General features: G+C 44.3%; 1 protein-coding gene across 1 annotated transcript in view; it reads left to right on the top strand.

The window, feature by feature from the left end:
- lcor (ligand dependent nuclear receptor corepressor) overlaps positions 1–13301 on the top strand; it is a 109788-nt gene that overhangs the window by 44277 nt on the left and 52210 nt on the right. The window lies entirely within an intron of this gene.

Here is a 13301-nt window from a genome sequence, read left to right as displayed (position 1 = left end):
ATAGTGGTATAGGTGTGCAGTGTTGAGCATCGTCCTCTCGTCCCGGACGTTGTTCCTCCACTGCGTGTTGCTACAGGCGGCACAAGCTGGTGTTCCTGAGGACTGTGTCACCAATCGGTAAAACATTATTCATCAGTGCCTGATCAGCCAATCATGGCTCAAATCTGATCAGCCTAAAATCAGCTATTCAATAACTGGCCGATCAATAAATCCGTCTCTGGTATCTTGAGGTTTTTTGAAATCACTGTTGGCTTTAGATTGGAACAGTAGAGGAACATCTCCGGCACCTGGTGACGCATGTCTTTTATTTGGTTTATTTCATATCAGCTGTAAAATTTCATTAAGGAGTTCAGAGACTCAAAATTGATTTGATTAGTTAATTGATGACAAAGTCTGAAGTGATTATCAACTCAAAACAATTTGAGATAATGTCACTTTGTTTTGGCATTGGGCTTTGTTTAAACCAAATGTGTGATTGAGTGAGAAGCTCAGATTTCCAGGATTATCCTCCTGGGTGGAGCAGAGCTGCAACGCCACGCTCAAAACAAGTAGAAAAAGGCGTGGACTTCCACAGACATGCAGTCTCTGCCCTCTAATAAGACTGTTAATAACTGATGGGTTTGTCCTGCTTCTGTCCATTTCTTTCATGTTATATACATTTAATTGACACTTTAGGAAATTCTGTCAACCTTTGGAGAAAAAAAAGAGTGTAAAGTGCCTCCTTTTAACGACTAGCCAGTAGGGATGGGCGGTATGGACTAAAACATTTATCACCATCATTTCTGCCATTTATCCTGATAACGATAAAAAAAATACCAATACAAAAACATCATCAACAGGAATTTTTCTTTCTTTCTTTCTTTCTTTCTTTCTTTCTTTCTTTCTTTCTTTCTTTCTTTCTTTCTTTCTTTCTTTCTTTCTTTCTTTCTTTCTTTCTTTCTTTCTTTCTTTCTTTCTTTCTTTCTGGCTCATTTCCTTCCTTCCTTCCTCCCTTCCTTCCTTCCTTCCTTCCTTCCTTCCTTCCTTCCTTCCTTCCTTCCTTCCTTCCTTCCTTCCTTCCTTCCTTCCTTCCTTCCTTCCTTCCTCCCTCCCTCCCTTCCTTCCTTCCTTCCTTCCTTCCTTCCTTCCTTCCTTCCTTCCTTCCTTCCTTCCTTCCTTCCTTCCTTCCTTCCTTCCTTCCTTCCTTCCTTCCTTCACGTACGTTGTGCGTGGATTTAACTCAGAACCATAAATCAGTTTTACACAAAAACGTCATCAATGGGAATTTATCGTTTTTACCGTGAGATACAAATTCTTACCGTGGGGAATTGTTTTGACGGTAAATCGTGAACGGTAAAATATCACCCATCCCTACTGGCCAGCAGTTTGGGGGGATGCCTGATGTTTTCTTCTGGTAACTGGGCTGTTTCAGCCCTTCCGAGTCCACGACTGGTGCAGGTCGTAGCCCCCCCCCCGCCCGTCCTCAGGTCTCTCTCTGTATCCCTCCCCTACTGTTTTCCACTTTAGTCGCCGAGCTAATTGGCTAAAAATGAAAGCATGCCCACAGAGCCGCTCCCATTGCTCAGTACTGAGCTAGTCAGCGCTATCCAGCCCCCCAACCATTCCTGGACCGAGCTACGCCAAACCCTTCATTCCTACCTTAATTGTTTCCAATTAGTCTTTTTAGCGTGCGCCTGTGCTCCTCCTGTTCTCCTTTGTCCCAGTCTGGGGGGGCGTGAGAGGCGGAGCAGAACCAGGGGCAGAACTGGGAAGGCTGTCGTGTGTTTGTACTGGAGATTCAAATGAAGAAAAAAGGGAAGAGACTACTGTAGCTTTACTCTGGCACGGCGTGACATGAATCCACATGGACCGAACAGACAGGTGGAACATTAGAGCTCCAGGTGTCGTCACCAGGAGGGAAGCAGAGGATGAAAGGAAACACATTGTCATCGTCCTTCCTGCTCTCCACCACATAATGAAATAATTAGATAGTTAGACGGCTAATTGGAACAATTCTTTTTTCCCCTTTCCTCCCACTGAGACGTTTGGTTGGCTGCAGAAATGAGAGGAGAGGCAGCAGATATGTAGAGCAGCCTCTCCACACCCACCCACCACCCAACCCCAACCCCAACCCCACCCCCAACCCCAACCCCACCACCAACCCCACCCCGGTGCGTTATAGGGAGGCTCACATTCGCCTTGACCAACGCTTTGCATTTCCAAAGTCAGCCTTGCGTGTCCACATTGTGTGCATGTGTCTGTACATTAACAGAGGAGGGTGATTTGCTGCAAACGCTCAGGGATTGGCTGTGTGATGTTAGGGGAGTGGCTTGTCCACCAATCGGAGACCTCGACCTCATTTTCTCTTCTCCATTCACTCCCCAAATGATGGGTTTGTTCATAAGACAAAGTAAAACCTTGACAGCTCCGGTGAGATATGTGTTGTGTTTAAATAACGAGTGTGTTAGGCACGGAGAGAGCTGCCACCACACATCAGCCTCCTTTGAGCTCGTCACCGGTTACTTCAGAGAAACAGAGATGAGATGAGATTAGGGATTTGCTTTGCCGAGAAGCGTCAGATTGAATCCACACACCAGGTTTAGGTTGTGCGTCTCATTTTAATTCTTTTGCTTGTTTGAGTATCTGTTTCAACACGCCTTTGGCCAATCATGCACGTATTTGCTTTATTCATTTTTTCTACTGGACACACACACACACACACACACACACACACACACACACACACACACACACACACACACACACACACACACACACACGTACACACATGCTCATACGTGCACGCTTCTCTGCTCTTACTGTGCCAGAGGTGGCCATGCCTCTTATTAAACACGCTCTTTTAACTGTATTTTGTTTAGGCATAAAAACACACACAAAGGATTCTGGTGTTTCACTGAAGTTTGTTTTCCTCCAGAGAGAATAAAACAAGGGTTTAGTTGATGTTTCCTCTGCAGAGATGTTTCTGAATCGCTTCTCTCTCGTCTGTTCTGCATGCCTTTGACTCATCGTCGTCCAGAGAGAAAAACCTTAACGACTCTTCCTACTGCTCTCCACAAATGATGGGCTTATGGTCTAAAATGCAGTAAATTAATGCTGGAAAAGATCAAAATTTCTTAGAAGTACATTTGCATGCAGTGCAGAGAAATCTTTAAAACCATCCCCCGCTTGCACGTCAAAAATAAGCACATGCAAACTAAAAAGGATTGACAACATACAGTATGTTTCTTTGTATAAGTAGTGATTGAACATGCACACAAGGAGTGTTTTGGGGATTAGAGTCTTCACTAAATGAACAAACTACAAGTCAGCTTATTCCTACTACCACAAATCCTACATTAACATTTTTGCAACCCCATGAGGATTTAGTTCATGTTACAAAATTCCTGCGGAAGGCTGTTGACATCAAGGATGATCAAACGGGATAAAGTGCGGTTTTGACAGTGACTTTTCTTCCCCACTTTTACTTCGGTGAGGGGAAATTCCTACACCATGTGCATGCAGCGCTTCAGTGAAGCATCTCCTCCTGCTCAACCTCCACTGAAGCACTGAGGCAAGGTCAAAGGCAATTTTGTCGCAGCAGTCAGTGAGGCATCATCCCGTCAAGGCGAACAGCAGGTCCTCCGGGACGTTACCATGAATTCTATTAAAGGGAAAAGAAAGTCAAATGGATCATGATAAAAGACACCGATGTCCTGTAACGCGGCTCCAGATTAACACGGTAGTTACCAGACGTGCAGGGGAATATCTGCTGCACACGGTGCTACCGTGCACAGTCCTGCACCCCAACGCCCCGTCTGCCTTCAATATATTTCCAAATCTGAAAGTCTTTACTAGCCATTAGTTGTCCCAACCCACGAGTGTTTGGACTATTTCCCCCCGTGTCGATAGCCTCTTGCTTGCCGGTCAGTCTGATCTCCTGCAGCATCCAAACACAGCCCGGCAGCCGGCGTGGGTTTTAGCGTTTCGGAAGCTTTTAAGAGCGTCAGCTTCATAACGGAAGTTGTCACTCTGCTGTATTTATGGTAATTTGATCTTTACAGCGCTGCATACAGGACAAAGGAGGACCTCTTCAGTCATTACAATTGTGTTTTTTTCTGCATTTTCAGCCGTTTTATTTTGCAACATTAGGCAAGGCAAGTTTATTTGTATAGCACAATTCAACACAAGGTCATTCAAAGTGCTTTACAATGACATTAAAAGCAGCAAGACATAATTAGACAGTAAATAACAAATAAGATTGAATACAATTATGAATAAGAGTCCAGCAGGTAAGTATTTAATTTAGGAGTACGCTTGAGTAAACAGTAATGTTTTTATCCTGATTTAAAGGATGTACAGTTGCAGCAGACCTCAGGTCTACAGGAAGTTTGTTCCAGCGGTGAGGAGCAGAATAACTGAACGCTGGGTTCTGGTTCTTATCACGTCACGTTAGATGAATAACGTGACATGACACATGTGAAGTGCTATAAATTATACATTTTAGTGGCGATTGTTTGATTTGATTCATTGATGGATCATTAAGAGCAGAACATTTGTCAGATGTGAGTCAACACAATGCCGATGAGGAAAGACATCAGCAGCGGGAGCTGCCGTTCAGAGTCTCTGCCGTGTCCCTCAGTTACAACATTAAAGTTAATACGTCTTCAAAAGAGTGAACAAAGGACTTGTGTTCACATTAAAATAGCCCTTTTAGTTTCATTTGAAGGAGTGTTTGCTAACTTTAACAAAACACCAAAGGCGTTTAAGATCCCCTGCAGAGATCTCTGGTGGCTGCTGCTGGAGGAAAACAGACGCCGCTTGTCTCACATCAGCAACCAGGAAACGAGTGCTGCTTCACAAGCGCGTTTGCTGGAAACCCCACACAGCAGTTTGGACAGTTGAGTCCACCGTGAACTGCTAAGCGTGTGACCAGTTTTCCTCATACGATGCTAATGCATTTGTTGGGCATCTGAGGTTTTACTCATGATCACGATGACTGTTATTCTTCAGCGGCGTCTTCACGAGTAAAGCTTTAGATTTGACAGTGTGAGTTTTCTGCTCTCTTTGTTTTGCAAAGCCCTTCACTGTGGCACGATAATAGAAGTTTAAACTGTGGAGGAAGTTGAGACCTGAAGGTTTACACACTCACCGGTCCCCAAACATGAAATCCTCTTTGGTTTCCATCACATCTGACTTCTGAGTGACGAGTGAGGGCTTTCAGGCCATGTCTGTAAGCACTGCAAAAACTCACAATCTTACCAGGAATATTTGTCTTATTTCTAGTTAAAATGTCTCATTTTTAGTCAAAAAATCTCATTAGACTTAAAACAAGAGTCATTACCAGAAAAATAACTTGTTATTTTACAATTTTCACCTGTTTCAAGCTAATTTTCACTTGTAATAAGTAGAAAAATCTGCCAGTGGGACAAGATTTATCTTCTCATTACAGGCAAAAAAATATTTTCCCACTGGCAGATTTTTCTACTTATTTTGTGAAAATCTACTTGAAACAGGTGAAAATTGTTGTTTTTTCCAGTGATGAGTCTTGTTTTAAGTGTAATGACATTTTTTTCGACTAAAAATGAGACATTTTAACTAGAAATAAGACAAATATTGCTGGTAAGATTTTGAGTTTTTGCAGTGAGGACAAGCGAAGGCACAAAAGAATCATGTGCGTGTTTGCACACGGGGGGTCACAGTGTGACGGCTCCTGCACCCCCGGGTGCTGAGTCTCCACGGCTGACCCAGTAACAGTGACGATGCTGAGGGATCTTCTCAGATCATGCTCTCTTTATCCCCACATTAGCCGTACTGTATTAGTCTCTGGGAGATGAATCCGGACCCCGGTGATACGGAACATTTGTGGAAAGAAAAGATTATCCTGCCACGGAGTTTGTGTTGGACTGTTCCTGGTAGATGACCCGTCATGTGATGTCCCCGCGTCATCGCCTCGCTGCGTCTCAGGGTGGAAAAATATGTTTTGCTGCGTTGTGTGGTGGTTATAATTGTGCTGAAAGCACAGATGCTTGCAGAGAATAATGCTGCACAGAAGAGCATTGTTTTTACTCAGGAGTAATTGCTGTAGCTGGTCGGAGCTGCGTTAGTACATGAAGATCAGGATGGGTCTGCGGCGGCGCTGATCACGCTAATTCAGCTCAGCTTGTCCTGTTTTCCAGCTCTTCATCCACCAGCTTGTGCAGTTTCTGAAAGATGTTTCAGTAATGACTTTGGTCAGAGTACTTTTTTTCAAAACCTTTGTTTTAGTTGTTTTTCATACATGTTTTTGAGCTCATGATATTCACATTTAATATTAAGGTTAAATGTCTAATTTGGTAAATGTGAAATGCAACAGTTCTGCTGTGATTTTGGGTTATATTTACATGTAAAGTGATCAGTGAAATTATTTTCCTTCTCTCTGAGAGCAAACGCAGCTCCTTCTGCTTCTGACTGGTCAGAGCAGACGATGCTCTGCAATGCGATGCTGATTACTGCCGCTTTAAAACTGTGTTTTGCTAGTTGCCTTTTGGGGGAAAAAAAAAAAAAAAAATCTTTAAAAAAACATAAATATAATAAATTTGGCAACAGTGACGTAAGTGTTAGAATAATGTCGGATATGAAAACGGATGGTATCAATGTGTAAATAATCAAAATATTATTTATATCCAGTTTGCAAAATGTAGTATTTTTAACTTTATAGTAAAGGATTAAAAGCACAAGCCTATAAGTGACTAAAGAGGGAAAATGGCTACATGGTTTTTGGCTGAGATGAGCAGAGTGCTAGTTTACTACGCTTATATAACTCAGCGTCGTCTAGCTGGGCCGGCCATCCTCATGCTTTTCTTCTTTGACATAAATAGTTAGTGTGTTTGGAGTTGATTTCCAGGCGGCGGTGCCGCCCGATGCAGAAGGAACTGCATGGTGAAGTCAATCAACGAGTACCAACGAAATGTTCGCTAAACCAACAACATATCTAACTTTAATAGCATCCTTTGCAAAACACTAGTAATTGAAATCAATTGAAAACGTTAGTTTGTCCCAAACTCCCCACCAGAAAACCCTGACGAGCTCAGGACCCTCTGACCGTTGTACCCTTGTTTCATAAATAAAACCCAATTCTCCACAATAAAAGCCCCGAGGTTTGTTCCTGAGGGTCTGCAAGTAAGAGCTCAAATACCTGCACATTTAGGGAGCTTATTGCAGAGATTATTACAGAGTTAATCAGGCAGTTCCCCTACACGGGAGTAAAGCAGGTAATCCTGCGGAGAGTTCCCGGCGAGTGATCGTGGTGACTATTGCTGCTTCATATTGTTTTCCTGCTGGTCAGCTGGTCCTGCGTTTCATTCAGCCATCGATCCGTGTCACATGTGAGACTATGAACACAATTAGAGCAAAAGGGTAAATAGTGTGATCTGCCGTTTTCAGCACTCTTAACAAGACATTCCTGCAGCGTATCTTCACTTTAAGGAGCTTTCATTCAGCCCTCCGGAGTATTTTCAGTCCCCCCCTCATGTGTAAAACTGCAGGGAAGGTCCAGACCCGGCTCCCCGAGTACCGGGTGGAGTACCGGGTGTTATCTGCAGTGAGAACTAGGAACGGGTGATATTTTACCGTTCACAATAAACCGTCAAAAAAATTCCCCACAGTAAGAATTTGTATCTCACGGTAAAAATGATAAATTCCTGTTGATGACGTTTTTGTGTAAAGTTGATTTATAGTTCTGTGTTAAATCCACGCACAATGTACGTGAAGGAAGGAAGGAAGGAAGGAAGGAAGGAAGGAAGGAAGGAAGGAAGGAAGGAAGGAAGGAAGGAAGGAAGGAAGGAAGGAAGGAAGGAAGGAAGGAAGGAAGGAAGGAAGGAAGGAAGGGAGAAAACAAGGAAAGAAGGAAGGAAGGGAGAAAAGAGGAAGGGAAGAAGGAAGGAGAGAGCAGGAGGAAAGAAGGAGGGAAGGGAAAAAGAAGGAAGGAAGGAAGGAAGGAAGGAAGGAAGGAAGGAAGGAAGGAAGGAAAGGGGAGAAGGAAGGGAGAAAACAAGGAAAGGAGGAAGGAAAGGAAAAAAGGAAGGAGAGAGCAGGAGGAAAGAAGGAAGGAAGGAAGGGAAAAAGGAAGGAAGGAAGGAAGGAAGGGAGGAAATGAGCCTGAAAGAAAGAAAGAAAGAAAGAAAGAAAGAAAGAAAGAAAGAAAGAAAGAAAGAAAGAAAGAAAGAAAGAAAGAAAGAAAGAAAGAAAGAAAGAAAGAAAGAAAGAAAGAAAGAAAGAAAGAAAGAAACATTGTTGATGAGGTTTTTGTGTAACAAACATGGCGGATCTGAGAGAGAGATAGATTTATAGTTACAAATATGGAGTTGAATTGGTATTTTTTTATCGTCATTTTTATCGTTATCAGGATAAATGCCAGAAATGATCGTGATACATGTTTTAGTCCGTACCGCCCATCCCTGGTGCACCCGTCCCACGTCTGGGCAGCTCTTCCCATCGCCCACATCTACAGCTGATGGGATCAACTATACAGGCATTTAAATCCAGCTGGACTTGGACAGCAGAACTACACCATAAACCTGGCCGTGCATAACCTCATCCCCTGTTAGGTTAATTAGCTATTGATTTGATCAGGAACAGGCAAGAGCACAGCTCTGAAGGCTTTAGTCATACTAAATTATGAATGCTCATGCAGCACCACCCAGGGCTTTTGTCCGACGGTCTTAGGAAAGCCAAGCGTTGGTTCCTGCTCGGCATCTCTGCCGGCCTCTCCTCACGGGACCTGCTCAGGTTCATTGTGTTGCTTCGGCGGCTGTTAAATTCCTGTCAGATATTTTAGAAATGGGAGAGTTGCTGCTTCTTGATATTCTTGCAAATATGTCCGTCTGCCTGCTTTGATTTGGCGAGCGTACGCTGACTGAATGTTTGAGCAGCGCTGCTCTCCACGGACACCAAAGCAGTGTAGCAACAGCCCTCCGAGGGTTTTTCCACTTAAAGGTTTCAAAGTGGAACTTGTCGGATTCCCCTGCAGCGCAGCCTCTTCCTCGGGGAGTGAACTCCTCGGCCAGAACATCATATGATGAGTTTTTTGGAGAAGAATCCTGATCTGAATCTCCGTTGTGTTTCGGTGAACCGGCTGCAGGGTCGGTCATGCGTAGTGAACGCTTCCCTGAATATGAAGCGTATCGCTTCAACCCAAGGCTAAATGGGCAGCTCTCAAATCTCAGCTTCCTGTTTTTGCTCAGATGTTACTCTGAACATTTTCAGCGGAAGTTGTAATTTGGATCTCCCGGGCATTAGTGCTTCCTTCAGGATGTTGGTTCTCTCACCGCTGCAGTAACGGCTAAAACTGACCACCCTGCTCTCAGTCCCGGGTGGAGAGAATGCATTGTTATTTATTTGATAATAGGATTTGAATCAGTTTGATTCTTTTTAGAGGCAAAATGCCAAATAAGGATTCACTCAGTCTCTTCCATCCAGCCCAAAAACATCAAAACCCTCCTCTTTTTCTTCCTCTAAATGAATAAGTGAAGGAAATGGACTAAAAAGTCTTTAATCTCTCGTGTAATGTAATTCAATTCAACCCCCCTCCCCCACCCACCACAAAAAGGGAAAATTCAATATTTGTAATTATTTCATGTTAAACTACATTATTTCATGTTAAAGTACATTATCTCATATTTTACATGAACTGTGTATTCATTTTGAAACTTGTAACTTGTAAACTGTAAAAAGTGCTGTGAGTTTCATTTGAATCTATATTTCATAAGAACGGCTTTATTCATACCGAAATTATTCATGTTTGTGTTCCAGACAAAAGATGCTGACGATGATAATGATAATGTTTTTCTGCAGGATGCATCACGTTTACTGATCAGAATCAGACCTTAAATGGCTGATATTCCTACCGATTATACTTTTTTTTCTTGGTGAAAAAGAAATTTGTATTTATTTATTTATTTGTCGGTCTTAGTAGTAATTGATGAGTGTGGGAAAATAAATACCTGCACTGAGTAGAAGGCCTCGGAATCTGCGGTAAACGTACAAAATACCCAAAGAACACAATTTGTGCTGCTTGTCAGGCAGAAGTATCTGTAGGAGGAGCGAGAGCGGGAATATTTGGGTCAGCAAGCTTCTCCCAACACTTCACAGCTCCGTCACCCAGCTGAGCGCGGCCAGCGCTGCACAACCACCGTCCACTTCAGTCTGAAACGCTGCTAGCAGCCTCTTATGTGTTGTTGGTGGATGGTGTTCCTGTGTGTGACTTACTGTCGCCCTCAGAAAATAACCGGAATAAGTGGGTCAGCGCTTTAATGGGATCTGTCCGTGAGAGGTGGAATTGGTGCATGTCTGTAGAAAATCCAAAGTGTCATTAGCCTGCGCGGCTGCCCCCCCGTGTCTGTGCTGGCATGCTGGTCTCATGTTGTTCAAACTCTTTTTACTTTAGTTTTCATATTTCATTGAACAAAAGTGCTTAATTTGAGGTTAAAGAGTTAATCAGGCCTGTGTGCCTTCGTGCCCTCCGTGCGTTCACATTATTTGAAGTTAGTGGTTGTTTTTTTGGCGCACGTGGATTAGCCTGATGTCATGTGATTCCCCCGTGCTTTGATTTGTGTGGGTTTGTGTGCACTTGTGAGTGTGTGGTGTCCCGCTGGCGCGGCCCGCACCGCTGGACCGGGAGAGGTGAGGGGAAGTGACGGCTTTAGAGATGGAGGACGGTCCAGTGGTGTGTGGGGGTGGATCCATATTCACATGCATTTCTGTGCATTACACATACAGTAGAATCCCAGATGCAGCAGTGTGTGTGTGTGTGTGTGTGTGTGTGTGTGTGTGTGTGTGTGTGTGTGTGTGTGTGTGTGTGTGTGTGTGTGTGTGGGCCCTCTTTACCATGTCATGTGTAAATGCGTGGGGCCCAGCGTGTGCTGGCTGCCTGACCTACATTTCCCCAGCTTTTTGCCTGTGGCTTGAGACTTTGTCACCGTTATCTCATCGAGCCAATCACATCCTCTAATCTCATTTGTCCAATCGTATCCCCTAATCTTATTTGACCAACCACATCCCTGATCTGATCTGTCCAATCGCAGTTTTGGACGTGCAGGAGAGTCGTGGACTGTATGTGTCTCTTCTCTCTTTTTTTGGTTTAGTGTGTAAACACCGGCCATCCCAGTGGCTGCTCAACACAGACCCATCAAACTTTGACTTTCAGAGGCGATTCCCCACTCTGCAGCGCTGCAACCCTAATTATCCCCCCCAACATGAAAGGAGAGTTGTACTCCTGAGCGTAATGGCGACTGGAGAGGGAGGGAAAAAAAATGGAGGCTTTTGAAAACTCTTTGAAGCTTCAGTTTTTTTTGTTATCAAAGCTGTCTTTGTAGACTGCATGAATTTTGCATGTGCAGGTTTAAGGGAGCTTGTTATGTGTGCTGTTGTGCACCCCCCCCTTCATATGCAGCACTCTGCAAATTTAAGAGGAGGAGGCTGGAGGAGGGTGGGAGGGAACTGTCAGCTGACCACCAGGAGACTCAGAACGGAGGATGTGAAAACTCCAGAAGAACCATTTCAGGCTTGGCCAGCTCCGCGGGGAAACACGCCGTATCTAGTTCCTCTAGTTGTTCTTCTGGTTTCCCTGATTATTTTTGTGTCAAAAGTGGCTCCTGAAGCAGTTTTAGCGGTAATGCTCGCAGTCACGTCCCGGTGGAGCTCGGGCCCGTGTCTCCGTGTGTTGTTAGGCTGGATGCAGGATATATGTGTATATATGTCCACTTGGCAGGCTTTGCCAGGATTTCATGAATAACACAACTTACAGTAATTGGTTTCTGGCAACGGCCCAACGCACAATAAAAATAGCAAAACAACACTAAAGCTACTGAAACGAGGGACTTCTTTGTCCGTCTTTCAATCTCACACCTGTATACGCACACACACACACACACACACCCACACACACACACACACACACCTGCACCAGCCTCTCCAGCCGGGACCGCGCTCATCGCTTTGAAACATCACAGATTCACAGTAAACTGCGAGCTTCCAATCTCTTGGTTTACGTACAGTCAAGCTCGTCTCACCGTCATCATCATTACCATCATCATTGCTGTAATGGGAGTATAATTGTCTCCCATCCTGTAGTCAGTCATCACAGCTAAATGATGCAACTGTCTTATTCAAACGGAGCCAAACAGAGCACGTTCCTCCGGAGCAGATTTCACCCTCAACTAGTTACTGGACTGAGATCTATAAAACTGCAGTGCACGGATCTGTGATATCCTTGCTCTGGTTGGCTCGTTAGGGTTTGGCTGTGGGAGCTGAGAGTGTGCTGCTGTTGTCATGAGGGCCGATCGTAACGATTTTATAACGGAGAAATACATTTCTATGCAGCCTCTGGTCTATCAACCTTGTTTATTCGTGCAGTGGCCTCAGGCATTCACCTTCAGCACGGGGAAGGGGCTGCACTCCTGCAAGTGTGTGCACACTTATCTGTACGTGTGTGTGTGTGTGTGTGTGTGTGTGTCTGTGTGTGTGTGCCCTCTTAACCTTTCCACTCCCTGCTTAAAATGCACACAACACACACACACACACACACACACACACACACACACACACACACACACACACACACACACATTCACACAGACACATGCACATGTCTTTGTCTCCGTGTCTCTCCGTCTGCTTTAATGGAGGAAGGGGTGGGGGTGGAGAGAGAGGGGGAGGGTGTGGGGGTGGGGGGGGCTCAGGTTTAAAATTACAATATGTATTTATGTTTCTCTGTATGTTGTTGCCAGGCAACAGCAGATCCAGAGTATTTAGAGTTAATAAAAAAGTGAGTGACATTAGCTCGCTGTATTGGAGGTAAAGCGCTTATTTGCTTTAAGAGCTTTGAGGAAAGACGAGTGTGTGGGTCCGCCGGTGTGTGTCTGTGTGTGGTTTTTTTGCGCGGGCGTGCAGGTCTTTTGTGCGTGTCGTCTGTAAATGCACAATGAGCGGCCACTAAGCCTGATGTTTTGTAGATGTTTCGGCCTGATTCTGTTTGTGTTGGTGTGAAAAGCCTCCGCACCTCTGTCTGACGCTAGTGTCCTTTTCAATGTGGGCGCACCAAATATAATAACTGTTGTCAGTTTGCATAAATCAAAGTAAACGAGCTCCGTGAATTGGCCACATGTTCAAGCTCACATGTGAAATGATTTGGTTTTTTGGACGTTTTTTTCCTCTTGGTCTTCGTGGAGCGGAAGAGAGCTGCATCAGCAGAGATATGCCCTTCAGGAACAATCACTTACTAATCTTGTTTTCTAATTAAAATGATAAAATAATGGTTGCAAATGGTTTCCCTGTGTAAATATTGC

This window comes from Cololabis saira, chromosome 1 (genome assembly GCF_033807715.1).
Source record: "Cololabis saira isolate AMF1-May2022 chromosome 1, fColSai1.1, whole genome shotgun sequence".
Classification (NCBI taxonomy): domain Eukaryota; kingdom Metazoa; phylum Chordata; class Actinopteri; order Beloniformes; family Belonidae; genus Cololabis; species Cololabis saira.
This window is presented reverse-complemented; position numbering and strand designations above follow the sequence as displayed.